Source organism: Pygocentrus nattereri, chromosome 8 (genome assembly GCF_015220715.1).
Source record: "Pygocentrus nattereri isolate fPygNat1 chromosome 8, fPygNat1.pri, whole genome shotgun sequence".
NCBI lineage: Eukaryota > Metazoa > Chordata > Actinopteri > Characiformes > Serrasalmidae > Pygocentrus > Pygocentrus nattereri.
In genome coordinates, this window is record NC_051218.1 from 14,304,340 (window position 1) to 14,319,408 (window position 15,069).

The following is a 15,069-nucleotide window of genomic DNA, read 5'->3' on the forward strand; positions in this document are numbered from 1 at the left end:
AAATAAGGTGTGTACATGTGAAGAACATTTCTGACGTTTAAAGCATCTTCACATTTATGTAAAGGTTCTATACCAATTAAAGCCTATTCCTTGAACCATATGTGCATATTCAAGCCAAGAACTGAGTACACAAGCCAATTATGGTGATGCCATAGAAGAACCTCCTTAGGTTCCATCAAGTTCCATGTTTGAAAGTTTTTCACACTCACCTTATTTACACATGTGGTTCTTTAAAGAATCAACCACTGAAAACTTTTTCAGGAAACCAAAAATTGGTTCTTCTGTTGCACTGCACAAAAACCCTTTTGACATCTCTATAAAAATGAGCAAAATAATATAAAGACATCTTGAACTTGTTAAATGAACATAAAATTGTGTAAGATTATGATTTTTTTTTATACAACCAACATGCACAACCTCCGCTACAAATGAGAACATAAACTATGTTTCCAGCATCTACTATTTATTAAACTAATCCCAAAGGCAAGTTTCATTTTAATTGATGGAGGGGCTAGTTGTAACAGTCACTAACAATTTTGGTAAAAACGGATGCAAAATACAATTAATTCAGTACAGTTCTATGTTGTTTGCAAAAGATGAGCTTTCCAACCTAAATACATAAAATATACTCATCAAAATAAATATTACTAGAGAGAACAGGCTGTGCAAATGTATTTTTGACCTTAAAGTAAAAGGGCAAATATCTTCACAATGCAATATATGTTTTATTTACATGTTAGCTATAGTATTAATGAATATGTGAATCTGTGAACTGCTTTGAATTTATATGGGGAGGTACAGTATATACTCTCTATGTTTACTTTGGGAGGCTTAGTTGTAACACTGCTTTAAAACTCCACCCTGTGGAGACTGTACTTTAGCCTGTGAGTTGTGTACATGTTTCAAAATGGAGATATAGTGCTGTGAAAAAAATTTTGTCCCTCACCCAATTTCTTTTATTTTTTGCGAATTTGTCACATTTAAATGTTTCAGATCATCCAACTAAGTTTAATATAAGATAAAGACAGCACAAGTACACACAAAATGCAGCTTTTAAATGATTATTCCATTTATTGAAGATAAAGATTTATTTTAAGCCTATATCACCTATGTGCAAAAGTAATTGCCCCCCTAAATCTAATAACTGGTTATGCCACTCTTGGCAGTAACAGCTGCATTTAAACATTTGCAATGACTTGCAATGAGTCTTTTCCATCACCGTGGAGGAACTTTGGCCCACTCTTCTTTGCAGAATTGTTTTAATTTGGCTGTATTGGAGGGTTTTTCGAGCATGAACTGCTGGTTCTAAAGGTCTTGCCACAGCATCTTAATGGGATTTAAGTCAGACTTTGACTCAGCCACTCCAAAACCTTTATTTTGTTTATTTTGAGCCATTCAGAGCTGGACTTGCTTGTGTGCTTTGGATCTTGGTCCTGCAACATAACCAAACTGCGCTTGAGCTTTAGGTCACATACTGACAGATGGATTTTCTGATAGACAGCAGAATTTATGGTTCCATCAATTATGACAAGTCATCCAGGTCCTGCAGAAGCAAAGCAACTCCAGACTATCACACTACCACCACCATGTTTGACTGTTGGTATGATGTTCTTATGGTGGAATGTGGTCTTAACTTTACGCCAGATGAAATGGGACCCATGTGAAAATCCTTCTCAACATATATTCAATTGAATACACTACAAAGACAAGATATTTAATGTTCAAATGGATAAACTTTTTTTTTTTTTTGCAAGAATTCACTCATTTTGAATTTGATACCTGCAACACGTTCCAAAGAAGTTGAGACAGGGGCATGTTTACCACTGTGTTACATCACCTTTCCTTTTAACAACACTCAATAAGCGTTTGGGAACTGAGGACACTAATTGTTGAAGCTTTGTAGGTGGACACGACATCCATGATTTCCAAAAACAATTTGAAATGTGGACTCGTCAGACCACAGGACACTTTTCCACTTTGCGTCAGTTCCTCTCAGATGAGCTCGGGCCCAGAAAAGCTGGCGGCATTTCTGGGTGTTGTTGATATATGGCTTTTGCTTTGCATGGCAGAGTTTTAACTTGCACTTGTAGATGGAGCGATGGACTGTGTTCACTGACAATGGTTTTCTGAAGTGTTCCTGAGCCCATGTGGTAATATCCGTTACAGAATGATGTCGGTTTTTAATGCAGTGCCGCCTGAGCGATCGAAGGTCTCGGGCATTCAGTGTTGGTTTTCTGCCTTGCCACTTACTTGCAGAGATTTCTTTTGATGATATTATGGACTGTAGATGATGAAATGCACATTGAGAAACATTGTTCTTAAACTGTTGGACTATTTGCTCACGCAGTTGTTCACAAAGTGGTGAACCTCTCCCCATCCTTGCTTGTGAACGACTGAGCCTTTCAGGGATGCTCCCTTTATACCCAATCATGATACTCACCTGTTTCCAATTAACCTGTTCACCTGTGGAATGTTCCAAACAGGTGTTTTTTGAGCATTCCTCAACTTTCCCAGTCTTTTGTTGCCCCTGTCCCAACTTCTTTGGAACGTGTTGCAGGCATCAAATTCAAAATATTTGCAAAAAAAATAAAACAATAAAGTTTATCCATTTGAACATTAAATATCTTGTCCTTGTAGTGTATTCAATTGAATATAGGTTGAAAAAGATTTGCAAATCAGTGCATTCTGTTTTTATTTGTTTTACACAATGTCCCAACTTCATTGGAATTGGGGTTGTACTTTGACCTTAATTGAGGCAAGTGAGACCTGCAAATCTTTAGAATTCATCTGGGTCCTTTTGTAACCTCCTGGATGAGTCATTGATGTAAATTTGGTGAAATTTTGGTAGACCGGCCAATCCTGGGAAGGTTCACCCCTGTTCCAAGTTTTCTCCATTTGTGGAGAAATAATGGCTCTCAATATGGTTCGCTGGGGTCTCAAAACCTTAGCAATAGGTTTGTAACCCATTCCAGACTCATATCTCTTTAGGACGTGGCATCATGCGCTGCTATTTGAGACCTTCTAACCTGTTTCACATTTCGAGACAAGTTCTATTTAAGTGAAGTTTAGATTCAACAGGTCTGGCAGTAATCATGCCTGGGTGTGGTTAGTGAAACGGAACCCAGTAGTCAACTGAATTGGGTTAATAGGTTGATTTAGTAGCAACAGGGAGCTGTTGCTTTTTCACATAGGGCCAGTTAGACTTGAACTGCATTTTTCCTTCAATAAGTAATTCATTCAAAAACAGCATTCTGTGTTTACTTGATTACTTTGTGTAATATTAAATTAAGTCATCCCACTGCCACCAACCATGCCAGTTATACCCATTTTTTTGTATGACTCAGCGTGCAGCACTACACTCCCACGACTTTGTAATTATCTGACATAATTGTGTTCACTTTTGTCTCATTACTGTTTATGGTTAGTGTGCTAGCTAGCTTTATTATGATGAAAAAAGTTATTTTTATTGCAGTAGTTATTTTTATGGAACATTCTTCAGGGTGAATCTCAAGAAATGTTTGGTTTTTGTCAAAATTGTGCAGAAGGTATCACTATGGGAATATGAGAAGATGACTAAAAGCACACTCTACTTGAACCTGTTTAACTACACAAAATATCCATGTGACATTTTATCATGCAGTAGTGCTCCATTCTCTCCTATATGCTTGACACATACGTAGGTTAGAGAGCATAGTGCTTGCAGCAGTGGCACACTCTGCCCTCAAAAGAAGAGCTTTATTTGCAGGCATTCCCCTTGAATTCTTTTGGAATAAGTGTTGCTTTCAGAGTTTCCTCTTTACTTTTGGGTGTGATCACAGTAGTATGAACGGGTAGATGCGTGCAAATGGATCAGATTAATGTGATCTGAAAGTACAACTTCTGCTTTTTCGGTTTTGTGCCATCTGGTTTCTGGAGAACGTTCTTTTTTCTCCTCTCCTTCTGACCCATCTAAAATAACCCTTTTCGGCATCAGACGGAACACTCGGAATGATTCAGCAGACTCATGTATTTCGTAAAGGATCTTTAAGGAATCTTTGAGTGAATTTGTGTGTCATTAGAAGATTTTGTAAACTTACAACACTAGTGATGCATGTTCTCTTTTCATTGCAACGTTTTTAAGTGTACAGGGACAGAATTCAGGGAATTTGAAATTTGTTCTTGCAGAAGGTGTACACAGTAAACATGAGAGTTATGAGTGAGACTCTATCTCTGTGTCACTCGGCTCACATCACAACTTTCAGAATTCTTTAAATATCATGCCTTGTTGTCATGCTTCTGCAGAATGAAAGGAACCTTAAGAGACTACTTAGAAAAAAATAGTTCTCATTTATCCTGTAAGATCACTCGTTTTGAAGAGTGTAGTTTCTTGTCCTCTTTTTATTACTTTTTAAATGTTCAATTTACAGAATTCAGTGAATTCACTGAATTACACTTTACAGTTACGGGTGAGACTCTTCACCTCTTTGCCTCCTGGCTCTTATCGCAGCTTTTAGAATTGTTTAAATATCTTTGCTGTGCTGTCATGCTTCTTCACGGGGAAAGGGGCCTTTAGAAACTGCTTAGGAAAAAAGTTTCCCATGTAAACCATCAGTTATCAAGCACGTTTTATTTAACTAGCACATTTAAAGCCAAAGTGCTTCACAGTTAATGGACAAAATTTGTCCCACCTTCAGTTCTCCACTTGCAGCAGTCTTATTTACACATTAAAAACACATTTGCACTACCACACCCAGTCCTCAAACAGCACAGGCCAGTAAACAGTTAGTAAAAGCTATTTGATAAAAGTGCATTTTAAGAGTGGATTTAAAAGCGGGCACTGAGGATGCCTGTCATTTGGTAGGTGTTGGTGCAGCAATTACAAAGACCTTGTTTCCTTTTAATTTAAGCTGAGACTATGGGACAGCCAGCAGAAAATGAAAAGATGTTCTTAAAGATTGTGAATGAGCATATAGAGAGAGCATGTCCATAATGTAGATAGGTGCAAGGCCAAATGATATGTTCAATACAAACAAAGCCAACTTTACTCTAAATTGGATTCTGTAATGTAATGGGTGTTAAAATTGGAGTAATGTGATTTCCTGGTAGCAGTTAATATTTCAGCTGCGGCATTTTGTGCTTTGGAAGGACCAAAGAAGATAACCTTAGTTTTGGTCAGCTATTAGTCATTCTGTTATGTCTTTTGCACACTCATTTTGCCTTTTTTGGAACGCTGATGACCAAATTTTAAGGTAAGATATAAGATATAATCATCTGCATAACAGTGAAATGTGTAATTTGTCTTAAAGGTATAATATACTGAAAACAAGGCAGGCCCCAAAATGGATCCTTGGGGATCTCTGCATGTCATAGTAGCTAATGAAGAAAATGATTTTCCAGTGTTCACTGAAAAGAATCTGCATTTAGTAAGAAGTCATTAATCACTTTTAAAAGAGCAGGCTTAGTACTGTGAAAAGCTCGAAAATCTGACTGAAAATGTTTGTGATTAAGAAAGCTGCAAGATGTGAGGAAACAACTTTTTCCAGAACCTTTGCAAAAAAATGATAATTTTGAAATAGGCTGAAAGTTACTCAGCACCCCCACATCCAGGTTTTGCTTCTTTAATAGACCATTAACCACAGTATGCTTAAAACAGGAACTGAACTAGTGACTAGACTTACATTTATTATAGACACAATATTATGTCTCATTGTCTTAAAGACTTCTTTAAATAGCCAAGATGGAAGAACATCAGCAGTAGAGGTGGAACACTTCATCTGAGAAATAAAGTCAGATAATTAGGAGAAAGAAACAAGTTCCGATTTCTCAATGATTGCAGTACCTGGCTGGTAGGTGAAGTGCTTAGTGACAGAGTTAGCAGGTGTTGCTCTGCTGTTGCAGTGGTATCCTAGGCGCTTGTTGTCACAATGCTGTTGCTAAGGTATCCCAAGTAGTTGCTATGGCTGTTGTTATGTTTTTTTTTTGGTGGTTGCTACTATGTGTCAACATTTATACAATAAGTCAACATTTTGTCATTCAAATTAGAGTTCATTCAAGCAGTCTTTCAAAATCATTTTTGAACAAACTTTGTACAAAACTGTGCATGCTGTCACTATTCCTATATAGGCTCAATGATCCTGTAGAGTTTTATGGGTAATGGTACAAAAATGATGCATAAAATAATAAGAAGAATAGTAAGTTGACGTTGTCAAGGCAACTAATAAAGAACATAGACAGGTTTCAAATCAAGTTTTAATTTAGTTAGTAAATACTGAAAAATACATTTTGTTGATTTACTAAGTGAAAATAAGTTCACTCATCCCTTACAGAAAACACACTTCTGCATATTTTAATACACAATTACTGTTTATTTAATGGATTAAAATGTGGCCTGTGGAAAGCTTACGTCCAATATGTTAAACTCAAAAACAGGAATTGTGCACAAAAACTTTTTTTAAAGTTTGTTTTCTCTAGAGGATGTGTTCACATATTATCTCTTAGAAAATCAACAAAACAAATAATTTGCTAGGGGTGTTCAAACATTTGCATATGACTGTATAATAAAAACATGTTTGTTCTCTCACTGGTTGAGGAGAATGAGGATATGAGGGTAACTTTCTGGCAGGTCAAATCAAATGTTTTCACAAGCCAACTCTGGCCCACGGGCCACTCTCTGGGCAGCCCTGTTCTAGTTTGTACTGGAATTATGATAGATTAAGAAGCTTTCTTTGCTTGTTTAGTTTGTTTCCGAACAGATCAAAAAGTAATAACACAAATTCATGACACATTATTTGTTGTCTGTCCATCAAAATGGGTCTTGGTCCAGTTTTTCAAAAGATATCACAGGTGTAGTCTGCGACTTTAAAAACTGTGGTGACCCACTCTTTAAAGCTGAAGGGAGTGCTCAAAGGCCTTTTAAAATTACAGTGTGTGGCTCTTTACTGTTAGACAGAGTATTCAAAGTGAGTGCCTGTTCTTTGTGCTGTGACACATTCTAGGATATTTACCCCTTGTTACTAATCTAGGGGGCATTATCAGATGATAGATTGCTCTTCTTTTCAAAAGACTCCTGAGTTAACTTGTGCAAGGCTTGAGGGCTAAATACCACCCGCTAGACTGTTGAAATACTTAAAAACTACGACTGGAATGTAATGCTCATAGGAAGCCTCTTGTATAGAAGCAGGAATGAGAAAGGCATGAAAACCACATGAAACAGCAGCCATTTATTTATCACAAGATTAAAGTAAAATCATTGTATTGAATAGGTAGTATGTATCATGTAAAAAGTAATAATTTCATATCAAATTAATTCATTTCTATATGTAAAAACCTATGTATAAGATAAGAGCGTTTTTCACAGGTTGCAAAGATTAAAACTGAGGGCGATAGCAGTGTGTAGATCAGCAGATATCTGTAGGAATTCTAGGTGGAGCAGTGGTTGAGTAATGTGCTGATTTAACTCACTTATGCTGAAGAGAAGTGCTGCATTGTTTTGTGCCAGTGAGGCAAAATTGGAGATGTGAAAGTTCTTAGTCAACTGACACAAATTACATTTGAGTACAAACCCAGATATAAAAAGCAATGCCTTATTTCACAGGCTGGTATGGTAAACATATTAGTTGTCATCAACAATGTAGCTAGTGTCACATAGCACATATATAAGGTTTACACAAGAGAGCTGCTTTAGTAGAAGCAGACGCTGATATTACGTTGTTTGGTGTCATCACTTTGTCATCGCGACGCCTTGACCGACTGAGTACACTGTATCAAATTTTTAGAACTTCGCAAGCAGCGCTTTGGCATCCCATATTTATATACACACACAGGCCATTGCTATGGAAACATCCCTGCAGTAACCTGCCCCCCCTGCTTATTATGTTGCCACGGCAGCCATCCCAGAATAGTCCTTTTCGGCCCGTCCCTCCCTCGTGTTGGTGAGTCATAATCTGCAGGGGAAACCACAATTCAATCCGTCTGACATTCTGTGCTCGTCTCTCTTCCCTCTTTTCTTACTGGAAGTTTGGGATAGCCTCTCTGAATCACGAGATCTAACGGAGGGAAGCCCCAGGACAATAAACCCAACAAACACTGTTGCCATAGCAACTGCCAAGATGAATAAACCTATCTGCTATAGGAGACTGGCCAGATGTTAAGTGTACCACATCGATTCACATGCTTACATTTTACATAGTGTGATGAAAAGAGAGCGCGTGAGAGGAAAAAACCTAGTGCTCTCTTTCAGAAAAGGAATGTGGTAAATGAGAACCATATCCACATACATACATTCCTCTGCCTCCATACAGTGTGTGCCAGTGGTATAGAAACCACTATTCTGTGAAGTAGTTCAACTGGAATGTGCTTTCATAGGTAATATTGGGGCATGCCCTGCAGAAGGTGCTGCGTTATATATTACCACTGTCACATCAGAGTCTCTTAACTTCATTTTCGATGTTTTCTGTTTTTGCTGGCTGCCTTTCTTACTGTGAGAACATTTTGTGACGAGGAGACCAAAGGAAATGATCCACAATTACTTAATAATAAAAATAAAATCTTCTCAAATTAACAATTACAATACATTTAAAAGGGAATTCTACTTCTACATTATTTAATGGTTGGGATGTAAGCTAAGTCATTCAGAGTGGTTTAATGTGAAACAGTGCATTGCAGAGAAACTTCCCAACACAGATTTCTTTACAGTGGTGGTGACAGGAAGCAGGGCTTGCCATGGCTACAACACAAATATTGCCATTTTATTTACTATAACAATTGGCTACTGAGAACAGTCCAAACAGTCCAAAAAATATATATTTTTTAAATACTATTTTGCCTCACAACACCCTTCATGTACCTCGTTGCCATAAACAGACTTTCAAAGGTTTTAGGCCAAACCTTTATCTCAAGACTGTCATAAAATAATGGTATAGGCATCAGGCATTGTATTCATGACCATTTAATTTAAAATATTTCAGTGAGGTAGCTTTTAGAGGCATTAAACTCTTCAAATGTCTGCTTCCCATCACCACAACTGTGATGAATTTTAAGTATGTTTTCCATTTCATATCAAAGCACTCTGAATGACCTAGTTTACAAATGATTTATATATGGACATCTAGAAAATTTGTGGAATTGACTTTCTACGATTTCCATTTGTAAAGTTACCATTTTGTAGGTATTGTTGAATGAAGGAGTCAAGAGGTTTTGTTATGATAGCATCTATATACAACGACAGAGCAGTGTAATACAAGCCATTTTTGACAATTTTATGTTTTTTGGTTTTGCAAGTTAATAATGGCAGTGTGTCATAAACAGTTACCATCAACATCATCTCATGTACTGGCACTGAGAGTGATTAAACGAAATGAACTGTAATGCATCTGGCACATTGCTCCATTGATATTTCCTTCAATGTTGTAATGACTCAGTACCATCTGCAGAGAAGCATCCCCATATCATGATGCACCCGCCTTCATACTTCACTGTGGGTGTGGTGTTCTTGGGATCATATGTACGGCCCTCCTTTCTCCAAACATGATGAACTGATTTAGAGTTCTATGCAGTATACAGGCAGTGTTGATCTTCGATTGCGGCTTTATGTTTTCTAGTTTTGGAAGTTAATAATAGCAGTGCCTCATAAGCAGGTAACTGTCCACATCATCTCCTGTACTGGCATGCCCTGAATGGTTGTCTATAGACAAGAGCTCTTTTGTGCACACAGTTGCTTTATGTGCTTCTTTTCTGTTTTCCTCAAGAGGGATGCGATGGCTTGTTTCCACAGTTCTGTTGTTGTTCTCAGAAAAACAACCCACTAATGAGACTCGCATGTACCCACAATAATAGGCTACATCATAGACCGAAACTTTACATCACTGTTAAACGCCTTAAAAAGCAACTACATTTCCACATGACATGAAATAATACAAGAAACATTTTGTTGTCAACAGCTTTTAAGTTAAAAAAAAAAAAAAAGCATGACTAAAACTGGATAGCGCCCTTTTTATTATGGTCCAGACCTTCTGTGGCCTTCTGTGGCCTAATCATTTAGAAAAGTGTCCCACTGTGTATTTCCACATAAAAAAAGATATGCAGGACCTATTTAGAAGAGCTGTGTTGAGGAAAGGCCTTCCAGGGTTGTTAGGACAGACACTACCGCGTGATCTATCAAATGATCTGTGAGATGAAACAGCAGCACATGCTCCTCCCTTGCAAGCACACAGCTTGCATTGTTGGAGTGGACAGGAATTTGATTTGGGTCCATTGTTTAGCTAATAATGCGCATCATTACAATCCAAGAGGAGCCTTTTCGACAGATGGTTTTAAGCTGAATGAGAATGAATATGATCGTTTTGATTGGCAATCGTATAACTCAACCACAAAACCAGTGAGAAAGGGTTTTCAGCATGTACTTTTTGCTGTGCTTTATTCCCCACCGTTTTGTTTAATCTATGAAAAAAGTGGCTCCTCTTAGCCTCTGAAGCTGATCTCAGGACACACCCAAATTCAGCCCCCACAGCCCCTCCTTGTTCTTTTCCTTTGCTTCGCTCCCTGCATGAGTGGCACGGCGAGCATTGTAGTCATACGGTGTGACTCATCCTGACACACCAACACTCACTCTTGTTATTTGCACTAGTGCACACAAGCAGACACACCTATGCACAGCTCTACAGGAAACACACCCGTTCCTACATATCCTAGTATTGAACTATTGAGACATTCCATTTTTCATGACTAGCCCCAACATTAGCAGTGCTCATAGTCTGTTCTAACTAGAAACATGGGGACACCAAGGATTACTCCGAATTATATTCACTCCACTGTGCCACTCAGTTTTTGTTATTTAAAATACTTCCAGTGCATATACCCACTTCAAATTTACACTATTGTTCTTTGACCTTTTACTCATATATATCCATAAAGAATTATATATTCATGAGCATGAACACAGATTTGTTAAAAACATAAAATTAACAGGGAAAAGTAAGAAAAGCATGCAGACATTACAAATTAATAACAGCTCTGAGATGAGCTTTTTGCAGCATTGTAGTTCAACTTTAGGCCACTGCTACTGGCAAACTTGCCCAGAATTTCAGAATCTTCCATAAATTGGATTGGCTAGGCCAGTGGTCCCCAGCCTTTTTTTAACTGCGGACCGGTCAATGGGGGGGTACGTAGATTGTTTATATTGTGAATATAATAAACGTGATAATAAATAATAATATAATAATAAATAATATAATAATAAACGTTATAAAAAATACACATGGAGAAAATAAATAAAGAACAAGAACCAGCAATTCCGCATTTCTTTCTTTATTATTTAAATATACATACACAACAGTTACATTTTTTATTATTAAACACTCCATGAATGTTATTTTTCAACAGCTGCGCCACAATACAGACGCCACAAAAACGAATATAAAGTGCATGAAAAATGTAACTAACCATAACGCTAAATCAATGGGAGCCCTGAGCTTGTTTCGCTGCATCTGGGGGTAATTAGAGACAATGACACCCGAAGTGTGTTGCTTATGTCCAGCCTACTCCGTTGTCTTGTTTTGGTTGCTGTCACTGCAGAAAACCCCACTTCACACAGACAGGTTGTCGGAAATGGCAACAGGTTTTTCAGTGCTGTGGTGGCGATCTCCGGGTATTCTGCCATGACTTTAATCCAGAACATCGGCAGAGTTGTTGTCACGAAAGCACTTTTGAAGCCGCCGTCGTTTGCGATCTCCAGCAGTTGATCTTCTTCTTGCACAGACGTGCTGGCATCACCTGGTTTGTTGATAAATGGGTCACGGATCCATCCCTTGCCAGTTCGTGGGTCCTTTTTGGTTGGGAAGTAGCGCTCGAACTCTTTTAAAAGCAAAGAGAGGTGATGGTGCACCAGCTGTGAGAATGAAGGCTCAGGCTCAGTCTCACAAAAAATCCCGGGTGCTTGGTCTCCAAGGCTTCATTGCTTCATTAGAGAGCCATTTGCCGCATATTATGCAGAGCGGGCTTGGTCTGAGGGAATCACCTGTCGCGACAAATCCATATTTCAAGTAGAACTCCTGGTATTGTCTGTTAAAAGCTTTCCTTTTCTTTGAAGTTGTAGGCTCTTCTTCTGTTTCTTCATTGGGCCTTTTCCCCTTCGAAAAGACGTCTGTTTTTTACTCATTTTGCTAGTTTGTGGGTTAAGTGAAATCCTCCCAACCAATGGCAATGTCTTTCATAATGACACCAGGAGCAAGTTGCAGGAGGGCATTTTTATATCTAGAATCTTCACATATATATTTTAATTTAGCGTCTGAATACTTTTTCCTCAGTCAGTGTTACAAGTCAGTGTTACGTATCTTACAAATACATGTTCATACAAAGTTAAAAGGCATTATTTGTGTAATTCTGAAGTGGATAAATGAAGTGGATATATTAAGCAACAAAAACAAAAGCATCTGAATATATCTTTCCCTTCACTGCATGTTGCCCCCTTTACTATGCTTTCAGAAAATCAGCCATAAAAGTGATGTTTTGTTCTTTGACATTTTTGGTCAGTTTGTAATCCAGAGTCTTTATTGCAGCACAGAGACAAAACTCCTACGCAGAGTGCTGGGAGAGTATGCAGTAAAAGTTACAGTGCCAAACTTACAGGGGATTTTACTACGTTAGGCACGTATGCACGGTCTGAACTGTTGCTAAAACATCTGCTTTTCTTTTTCTCATGCTTGCAGAACATGATCTTTCTTCTTTTCTCTCCCTGTTGAGGTTTTCAGGCACAATGAGAAGGCTGCCATCGGCGTTTCTTCACTAAAATCACTTTCTTCACCCATAGTGGTTTGCCACACCCTGCTGTTCTTTGCAAAGACAGACAGTATAATAACTCCTTCTCTGTTTACTGAATTCATCTGCTGTTTGCTATTTCTCTGCAGTGAATATGGGTGTGACATGGATTTGTTGAGCGAGCGTTTCAAAGTTAAGCCTCTCTCTTTCATGCTCACACACACACACACACACACACACGTACACACTTGCACATACAACATATTTACCTGGACATTATTGTACTGTATGTCTGTATGTATGTGTCTGCTGCAATGCCTATGAGTAATGTAGTAGGGATACCGAGCCAATAAATTACTCTGGTGTTGAGCTTCCCCAAAACACTGTTGTGCAAATGATATGGTATGATCATTCATGGTAGGCGGCAACACATTTCTCGAGACTGTCACAGCCATTCACCTTCATGCTGAGCTGAGAGTATGGTAAGAAGACATGAATGTAAGCATTAGAAAGTGCCTTTAACTCCAAAAACATTTCTGAAAAGTAATTTGATTTTTTTTGCATTACACTTTTGCCAGCCTACAGTTACATTTAATGTGATCCACTTACTCGCATGTGTGAGATTAGCCCACTGATGCATGCTATAATTAACTTTTGGGAAATGGCATTTTTAAAAAAATGCTGATTGGGCCCGAAGCTATGGAAAACTGGAAAAAAAAGAAATTTCTATTTTTAAAGCAACACAGCATAACACACTGCGAGTTTATATAGACAAAAGTAATGGAAAGTCAAACTTCACTCATAATATATTCAGAATATGCTGCAATATATACAGCTGTGTGCAAAATTTTGAACACCCCAGTCAAATGATGTTCTAAGTGAACATATCCTCTACAGGGGACAAACTTAAACATGGCATTTTCTTCTGATCATTTTAGTGCACAGTTTCTATTTATTTGCTGAGTGTAACAGATTGTAAATAAATCATTAAATAAATAAACTAAAAATGTGCTGTAACTTTTGCACATGGTACATGTTTTGTACTAGTTTTTCCCCCATATTTTGAAGTTTAGCAAATAAACAGTGAAGTACATTCCTTGTAGAGGATGTGCACTTATTTTCAACAAGACCGAGGTCCCAAACTTTTGCAGGTGACTGTAGATACAGTAAAAAAACTTGTTAATACAGTGAATCAAAAAGTACTTAACAATATTAAACAAGTAATGAAGCTTTTGCCTTGAGAATGTCCTCTTGTTTATTAAGCAGGGTACATTCCGTGCAAGCAAGTGTTTGATCCTACATAATCAAACCTTTCCTGCATAATCACTGCAACCATGGGACATGTAACATGCAAACACCACCAGATAATGTTTTCATTAACTGATTGGTATAATTATATTGATTAATATAAAGAGACAGGAAACAACTACATGAGCTATTGTGAAGTGTTGCTGCTTGAAGATTCTTGATTAATGTTTGAAATCCATTTCTGCATTAATTGTAATGTTAATGTTAATGATGATTAAATGCGTTTTCCACAGTGACTCTCATGTATAAGACCCTGTGATGTAAGTAACTACAATATTTATGCCTACATGGTTGTTAAGGAAGGTTAGAACAATGGAGGACTCTGTGGGGGTTTTGAGAAAGCAGTGAGAGGCCTTGCTGAAAGACTGTTTTGATAGCGGTGGGTAACTTAGGCAGCAGCTGTAGGGCATACTTTGAAACTCTACATGTCTCTGCAGTGAAATTACAGGCAGGAAGGACTTAAAAGATTGCCACTGGATGAGGTTGCTTAGAACATTTGATTAGCATTACAGGTCTATCAGGTAGCACAACGGCAATGTAAATCAGGTAATGGACACAGATGTGTCTGCAGGTTAGATTATGTGGTCTTGTTGAGCGTAGCAGTTCTGCCCTTTCAACCACTAATTCACATCAAGTTTAAAATGATAAAACAACCAAATTCATAGACAATGCTTCATGAATGTGTACCATCAAATCTTAAACAAAACACAGCTATAAAGGCTCATTTACTTTCTATACATCGTATTCTTACCTGTGTATGACATGTATAGCACTGTGCAAAAGTCAGAGACCATCCTTTGCTTATTTAATTTCCAGTCAAAATGGCCTTTAAGTGCAAGTTGCTCATTTTTCAGGAGATATTTATGAGAACTTTAGATATAAGATAATCCGCTTGCATAAAGAAGAAGAAAGTGAAAAGGAAATAAGTGAAATTACAGATATTTCCAAAACTGGAGTTTAAAAAAAATTGTAAAAGATGTAGTGAAAGTGGGACGCCTAACAACCAAGTATTATCAGATAAATAATACT